Source organism: Priapulus caudatus, unplaced genomic scaffold (assembly GCF_000485595.1).
Source record: "Priapulus caudatus unplaced genomic scaffold, Priapulus_caudatus-5.0.1 Scaffold234, whole genome shotgun sequence".
Taxonomy (NCBI): Eukaryota; Metazoa; Priapulida; class Priapulimorpha; order Priapulimorphida; family Priapulidae; genus Priapulus; species Priapulus caudatus.
This window is the reverse complement of record NW_014577295.1, coordinates 123946-132756: the sequence shown is the minus strand read 5'-3', so window position 1 is coordinate 132756 and position 8811 is coordinate 123946. Positions and strand designations below refer to the sequence as shown.

Genomic DNA, 8811 nt, shown 5'->3' with positions numbered 1-8811 from the left:
CCACAGGTGTTGAAATCGCCGACAGGTGAAACGAAGCCCCCAAAATGGGCCGGGGCTAACTCACATTGCGAGAAGTAGGACTAATGCTGAAGTGGGACTCACTAGGGTATGTCAATTTTACAAGCGTGAATGTCTAAAATCTAAATTTATAACTATATCTATATATTGCAATATAAAATATCGAGAGCGCATACACCGTTTAACATAGTCAACATAACATAGTTTATGTTACTCTTGCTGATTGATTTCATTGTGCGAAGTGCCATTAGTGAGTCGCTCCCGATGAGGAAAATTATTTCACAGATCGTTTCCCCGACAAACTACTGTGCTTTTTTCTAAACTTGGGTCTGTAGCCCCCTCCCCTGCAACCTAGTGTCTGTAGCCCCCCTCCCTACTGCATGGGGGCATACGCGTCGCGAACACAGATCTCCACTGTGCTACACGAAACATTTAGCATAGCTAGGTATATTGTAATTAGCAAAGAGACTGATAGGAACGTAATCACTAAATTAAAAGTGTAAATTCAACAAAACACCATGATATTCATTAAGCAAAGGCTTTGAGATATAGCACCAGATGTCATGTAGCACACATTTCGCCATCTGTCGGCCAATCTCAACCCTATTAGTGTTACTTCAGTGTATCGCTATCGCTATTGTAGAGAGGTATAGTGATTTATTACCTATGTCAAACTAGTGCAAGGCAAGGAGTATAAGGAGTATTTGCTCTCCATTTTAAAAGTAATATTTCAATAAAATGCTACCTCATGTATATAATAAATGCTGCTGGACATACAGCTATCTATACAACACACATATCGCCATCTATTGGCTAATCTAAACTCCATTGGTGTTACTTCAGCGAGGGAACCCTATTGGCGTTGAAGAGAGGCATAAGGATATATGTGACCCGCTCCAGCAAAACCAGGATTAAGTAGGAAATTCTACAAATTGAGTTATGTGCATATCTGAGTAGATCATTTAATTACCTTTAAAATGATATATAATATTTGGCTATATCTAAAGAATTGACCGATCTACAGCAATTTGAAGATCGGAAACCGACTTATTCCGGAATATGCAGCTTTTGAGATAAAGCGTTCCGGGTAAGGGGCCCAGTCGGGGATGAGCGGTCAGGGGCCTTTTTTTTTAAATTAAAAATGATCATAAAAATCTAGAGATATCTGAACCTATATATCCGGATTAAATATGCACTTAGGAACTTATTTTTGTGAAAATCTCATTTTTGTCTATGTAGGCCATTTTCAGCATTGACATGTGTGCGTGCTCATTACTCAAAACAATGACTTGCGACTTAGTCCGTATTATGCTGGAGCGGGTCACATATTCTTCATATGATTCTAGAGCCAGGAATATTTGGGCTTCATTTTAAAATTGTAGCTTTAACAAAATCTGAGTTTATTTGGTAGATATTGGGCATGCGCTAACGCGGTCTTCCCACTTTGCCACGGGGGAATTCGGTAAGACTACGCACCTTATGACAATTAAAGTGACTGGTAGGTATCAATGAGATATATTAATCTCTATGTAGCTCTTTAATGAGCATATGCTGTCTAAATTAAAATTAAAATGTCAATAAAAGTGCTTCAGTAAAATTTTAATAAGGGTGCTGGGCATACGACTACATGTAATATGGCGCCATCTACTGGGTAATTTTTATTTCATTAGCGTTACCTCAGCGAGGGACCCCCTATCTAGGTTGAGAACGATGTAAGTGTACCGAATGAACTGTGAACATATTCGTAGTCGCACATGCATACATGTATCGGCCTCACGCCACCGTCTGTGCATAACACCCACGGTACAATACACTCCGAGTGCAATACATCTAAGTTTAGCTCTGAAAATAGTTTAGGATCGTTTTGTAACTTCAGTAACTTGTTCTGCAGAAAATGTCCTGTCTAATGGAGTTCGTGTAGCGTTTATCCGATTAAAAGATTGTTTTTAAAATCTGTTTGTTTACGTCTAAAAATCAGCAGCGACATTATCATACATTGATATTAACTTGATTTACATTGACTTTGATATTGACTTTAATTACATTATGATACTTGATATTAACATATCGAAAGGTTCAATCACTGTAGCCTGCCCGGTCGGCTCGCCCGCTCCCAGGATTATGAGATCACGATACAGGATATCACACGATAGAACACATAAACTATATTTTCTTTTGTTATTATTCAATCGGTATTTTATTTCAGTATCAAACTGCAGTTGCTCATCGCTATACATGTCATCTTGATGATATCAGGAGTGAAGAGATTCAAATGTTCAATTGTTGTTTTTATCAATTTGTTTTTATTTACTCCTCATAATAAAGTGGTGACAAGTCGTTTAGATCCTCTTTCTTGTTGGTATTACACAGTTAGCCTACTAATAGATGGCACCAGACTGTCAAAATTTAAATGGCGGCTGCATGTACAGCGGTTTTGATCATTGAATTTGATCATTTGCTATACTGAACATTATTAATTATTGCCGGGGCAGCAGACGCATTTGACATAGTTGAGGCCTATAGGATCCAGCCATTCTTCCCTTTAGCGATGGCGGTGTTCCACGCGCAGGCTGCTGCACGTCGAAGTTTTGAAAAACACCACAGAAAAAGAGAAAGAGCTCCATCTTCGCTAGCATCTCGCCGAGGCAAACGCGCCAACCTGTAACGCAGCAGTACATTCACATGATCACCGAAACGTATCAACAAAATGTAATACGCAAGAATAGCAAGAATAATTTAATTAGATATAATTTTAATACGTATACTTTAATGTTTTTCTACGTGTGATATATTTTATATTTATATTACATATATAATTAATATAAATATAATTATATATATATATTTATATGTATATATGTATGTTATAATTTTTTAGATATACTAGTGATTCAGCTACACAATAGCCTCATGAAATAGAACCCCCCCTCTCACACACATGCCACTCTCGTACGATCACACACCCTTCTGAATCTTATTTGAGTAGTGGGCGCGTAGTCTTGTAAGCAAACGATACAGCCGTTAGTTTTGAAACATAAAAAAAATATTCTAATGAATATTGAATATTATTTGTGTGTGTGTAGCGTATAATTTACACCTATTTGAACTGAAAATTATGTGAGGAACCTAGTAGGGTCATGCATCCCTTTAAATATATCTTGAAAAGCTTGCTCATTGCCACCGTATTATTATATTTACCTATCGAAAATGAACGATGCGTCGCATTTGTTGTTAAGTTTTCCATTTTGCGTCCAGTACCGGCCGGGGTCAAAGTCCTCCGGATTCGGGAAGGAGCAGGGGTCGTGGTTGGCAGCCCAGAGGTTTGCAAAACACTGTGGTTCCCAGCCGGGATGTGGTAAACCACGGAAGTTAACGGCTCTAGTCGTGGCATGGGAATCGACAGCGGGCTAAAGTCGCTGCCATTTAAAACGAAGATGAAAGAATTAGAATCGAATTCTTAAAATTATAATGAGTGACATCAGAAGATAAATTAAATTAGATTTGATATACAAGTTCTAACGTTAATATGCGTCAATATCGTCTCGATGAAAGTATTGTAATTTAAAAAAAATACCGCGCAGTCGCGCGGTCAATCCAGATACAAAGCAATATATCGAAGATGAGTAGGATAGAAGTTAGAACCTCATTTCCCCCGTAAAGACGCGATAAATCGCTTGCTATTTATTAGGAATTGTTTATTACTTCATATACTGTCGCGTTACACCACATGTATGAATGATCAAGAAATAAGCGCCGATGCCAAGAGCCGGTCAAAGGCGAACGATTTCCACAATCTCTCTCGCTCTCTCTCTCGCGCGCGCTCTCCTCTCTCTCTCTCTCTCTCTCTCTCTCTCTCTTCTCCTGAACCATCAATATTTATTGATATCATCTAAATTCCATTGATAGTGAAGCATACTGTGCGCATACAACCAATATACGTCGACGTAAACTGACAATGAAATGTCGACTCATTTGCGCGTTTTTACACGTTGAAATAATTCATTTTCATCCGCGTAAGTGTGCTAGAATGCGTCAATATAATCGACGTTTTCTTTTACCTATTCTTTGAACTTCCATAAGAGTGGCTTCGGTGTATGGCATGTTAGGTTTGTCCTTGAGGGAAACCGCACGACCACGACCAACCACCTCCTCGATTTCTCTCTGCACGCTCCTCTGCACATCCGGGTAGTTGATCATGTAGAGAAAGACTCCAGTAGTGTTGTACTCGTGGTTTCAGAGCCAGCCGCAAACAGGTTTCCGACTATGTACGGCATCTCCTTCGCTTAAAGACAACTAGAAAATTACTGTGTAGTCTAGCAATATACTGCCATGCGCACGACATACACACACGCGTGCACGCACGCACCCACCCACGCACGCACGCACACACGCGCGTACGCACATACACACATACACACGCACACAGACACAGACGCGCGCACGCAACGCACGCTCACGACACCACACACACACACACACACACACACACACACACACACACACACACACACACACACACTACATGCTAACAAGTGCCCATTAACACCCTACACCTGACGGATGTATGCGTAAGTTAACTAGAAAATTATTGCAGTATGATGTCATATTGCTATACAGCTATGTTGCAATTACATATTATTAAGAGGCTGTTAATATCGCGTACAAATCTTCCTTATGAACATAGCATCACAATCACAATTCACACGCAATCACAATCGCAATTCACACAAGGTATCAACGGGCTATGTTACTATATAACTATATACTAAGCGTTGCAAGCGGCCGAAGTGAGTAACCTATAGGTGGCACCATTCAGCTGCAAATTTTTACCAGTGTAGGGTATTTAGCTACTTTTACAGATCATTAACATATTCCACGTGAGCGTCCTTTTTCCCGTTATCCTTCCCCTGAGTATATCATCACAACACCTTAACCACTGTATAGATATAGCTTGTGTTATACTCAGCGAAGCAGCTTGCTCGACAATTTTTGTTTTGATATATTTTTACTTTTAACTAGTGCCTAGCATCTGAGCTATAACGTATAGCGTTAGCAATTCTGCGAAAAATGCTATTTATTGTTATATACATTTATTTGAAAAGGTCGACTACCCGTGAATGTAGTCGGTAAATCCCCGCTTTTCGCTCGTCCTCGATTTGCTTCAGATATGCATCGATGAAGTCCGTCACCGTTTCTCCGTCGAACTATCTCGATGTTCCTCACGCGTTCGTCGTGAAACGCATTGATGTTCTTGCTCAGACGAACCATGTTCTCGATGACGTCACCGCCGAATCCGGGAACGAAGCGAAGAGCGGGCAGGTAGTTGATTATTCCGAATACGCGAGTGTCCGAAGATCTCGTCATCATCCGCAGTAGATTCCGGAATTCCGGATCGTCGTAATCGAACCGGTTTCCGTACACGATGCTGCAGATAACGTTGGATACCGCGTTTCCGAGTAGTAGCTGTGGATCGAACGCCGCGCTGTTCATCTTCGCGATCTCCTGCTGAAGAAATGCGATCTCTTCGTTGATCTTTCCTTCCAACGACAGCTTCCCCATGCGAAATCTCGTAAACGCCGATAGAGCAAATTTCTCTGTTCTTTCCAATGGGAGCGTCGGTGGTGACTAGACCTATATTTTACACAAGATAAGCAACCCATGCACATACATAACATCAGGAGCGTATAATTCTATATTATACGCTCTTGATATAATAATATTATATAATATATTATATATATAATATAATATAATATAATAGTATATAATAGTATATAATAGGAGTAGAGATAGGAGTAGTTCCCTATTATCTACTCCTTATATATATATAAGGGCATCTAGATCTACTCCACAATCCAATGGGCCGCATGTTGGGCATCCTAGCTCTAGTACTATAGCCCTTGTTGCCACAGGCCTATGCAACAATGTGCATGCCTGTGGCAACAATTAAGGGCTATAGTAATCTAGGACCTAGGAGTCTAGGAGCTAGTAATCTAGGAGCTAACGCTGAAGCTTCCTAACGGTAAGGAGCACGCAAGCTCATATTGACATATCTGTTACCAATGCACCGTCTTTAAATAAATAAATAAATAAATAAAATAATTAAATAAATTAGAAAACTAGTTGCATCCCTACCATGACGGACTCCATTTTCGTCGCTCTGCAGTTTGCGGCTGAAGAAGTGATTCGGTCTGCCCGCAAACACGTCGCCCATCTTCAGAAACGCCTCTTTGATCGCCTCGTAGTCGTTCAGCACGACTGCAAGTTTCGGACCCATGTACACAGTAAACACACTGCCGTACGTCTTCGCCAGCTCGATGAAGACTAAATGCGGGTCGGGTCGGTGCGTAGCATGGGCATGCTGCCGACGACCGGCCACCCTCTCGGCCCGGGCGGCAACCCGCTCGGCCGCCGTCCCACGAAGAAGCTGAGAACGCAGCACAACAGAATGGCGATGGCGATAGCGATTCCGAGGCGATCGTCGGTGAGCGAGTCGAGATTAAGGACGGCCATTGCAGCGATGATATGGTCAGCTGAACGTAGCTGCAATGCTGTGTGTGTGTGTGTGTGTGTGTGTGTGTGTGTGTGTGTGTGTGTGTGCGTGCGTGCGTGCGTGTGTGTGCGCGCGCGCGCGTGTGTGCGTGCGTGCGTGCGTGGGTGGGTGTGTGCGTGTGCGTGTGCGTGCTCGTGCGTGTGTGTATTATATATAGTTCAAAATGCGCGTGAGAGAACACGATGGCTAGCCACGCATCGTATATATATGAGAATATTCACTCGCGAGCTAACGAATAGACCCTTACTTTGTCATTATCAGGATCGACCTTTATCGGGTTTTATTCCCAATACGGTTGAACAGCAACGACAAGCGAAACGTATCGATGACGTCACTGTTCTGATGTATGTACGATACTATATTGCACAGCCTATGCCTGACGAGCTTGAACCGTTCTACAGCATATGTTTTGGGTGTTGGTTGACTCAGCCTAGTTCCTGTAGCCACCTTCGTGTTGTGTGTGAAACGGTGAGTTTTTGGCTCGTTTACTTGTCGTGGCGTATTGATATTACGTAAAAATTAACTGATAAGACGCTCTGATATAAACAGACAATATATAGATATTATACATAACTGTTAAAAACGCTCTGAGAAAGAGTGAGTTCGTCTTGAGCACATGTAGTTCCATGAATCGATGTAAACTGCCGCTGAAGGGGTCGTTGTCGTATAAGGTACTACAGATATGTACCCGAGGTACGTATATGTATACACAATTGTGTACCAGACCTGTATCTTCTCAGCATATATGTGCCCTGTGTTTACATAAACGTACCTGCCCTTGAGATGGAGATCGAATGAAGAAGGTCATAGAGGAGGAGTAGGGGGCAGGAGGAGGAGGAGGAGGAGGAGGCGTGTGCGTGCGTGCGTGCGTGCATGCGTGCGTGTGTGTGCGCGCGTTTCTCTCTCTCTCTCTCTCTCTCTCTCTCTCTCTCTCTCTCTCTCTCTCTCTCTCTCTCTCTCTCTCTATCTCTTTCTCTTCTCTTTCTCTCTCTCGCGCGCTCTCTCTCTCTCTCTCTCTCTCTCTCTCTTTCGCTCTCTCTCTCTTCTCTCTCTCTCCTGTGCGTTCGATGCGTGTGTGTGTGTGTGTGTGTGCGTGCGTGCGTGGTGGTGTGTGTGCGTGCGTGCGTGCGTGCGTGTGTGTGTGTGTGGGAATGTGTGCGTGCGTGCGTGCGTGCGTGCGTGTGTGCGTGTGTGTGTGTGTGTGTTGTGTGTGCGTGCGTGCGTGTGGTGGTGTGTGTGATGTGTGTTGGTGTGTGTCTGTGTGTGTATGTGTGTGTGTGTGTGTCTGTCTGTCTGTCTGTCTGTCTGTCTGTATTTCTGTGTGCGCGTGTGCGCGCGCGTGTGTGCGTGCGTGCGTGCAGTCGCGTGCGTGCGTGCGTGCGTGCGTGCGTGCGTGCGTGTGTGTGTGTGTGTGTGACGTGTGCTGATCCAGGCAGTTTAGCTGAAGGGGTCGTTGTCGTATCAGGTACTACAGATATGTACCCGAGGTACGTATATGGTATACACAAGTGTACCAGACCTGTATCTTCTTATATATATGTACCCTGTGTTTACATAAATGTACCTGCCCTGAGATGGAGATCGAATGAAAGACGGTCATGGAGGAGGGGTAGGGGCAGGAGGAGGAGAAAAGAGTAGGGGCAAGGAGGAGGAGAAAGAGAGGAGGAGAAGGTGAAAAGGTGATGGAGTAGGGGAAGAGGAGGAGGGGATGGGAGGAGAAGGAGGAGAGAGGAGGCGGAGGAGGAGGAGGGAGAGGGGAGGAGGGGGAGGAGGAGCGAAAAGGTAATGGAGATGATATGAAGACGTCGCGTCATGGAGGAGGAGTAGAGGGCAGAAGGAGGATGAGGAGGAGGAGGAGAGAGGTGATGGAGTAGGGGGGAGGAGAGGAGGGGGGAGAGGGGGAGGAGGAGAGCGGAGAGGTGATGGAGATCGAACGAAGACGTCATGAGAAGGAGTACAGAGGCAGGAGAAAAGGAGGAGGAAGGGAGCGAGGGCGGAGGAGAAGGAGCGGAGGTGATGGAGATCAAATGAAGACGGTCATGGAGGAGGAGTAGAGGGCAGGAGGAGGAAGAGGAGGAGGAGGAGGCGAGAGGGGAAAAGGTGATGGGTAAGGGAGGAGAGAGGGGAGGAGGTCGGAGAGGAGCGGAGAAGGTGCATGGAGATCGAATGAAGATCGGTCAATGGAGGGAGGAGTAAGAAGGCAGGAGGAGAAAGAAGGAGAGGGCTGATGAGGGGGACAG

At 44.1% G+C, this 8811-nt stretch overlaps 1 protein-coding gene and 1 pseudogene across 1 annotated transcript in view; one reads left to right on the top strand and one right to left on the bottom strand.

The window, feature by feature from the left end:
* Positions 1 to 2216: 2216 nt before the first annotated feature.
* LOC106807775 lies at positions 2217 to 6514 on the bottom strand (annotated as a pseudogene).
* Positions 6476 to 8811, top strand: part of LOC106807794 (senecionine N-oxygenase-like) — a 6307-nt gene continuing 3971 nt past the window's right edge. The window contains exons 1-2 of the mRNA XM_014810246.1: positions 6476 to 6502; positions 6833 to 7039. The gene's annotated coding sequence lies outside the window, so the exon portion shown is untranslated. The remainder of the gene's footprint in view (positions 6503 to 6832; positions 7040 to 8811) is intronic.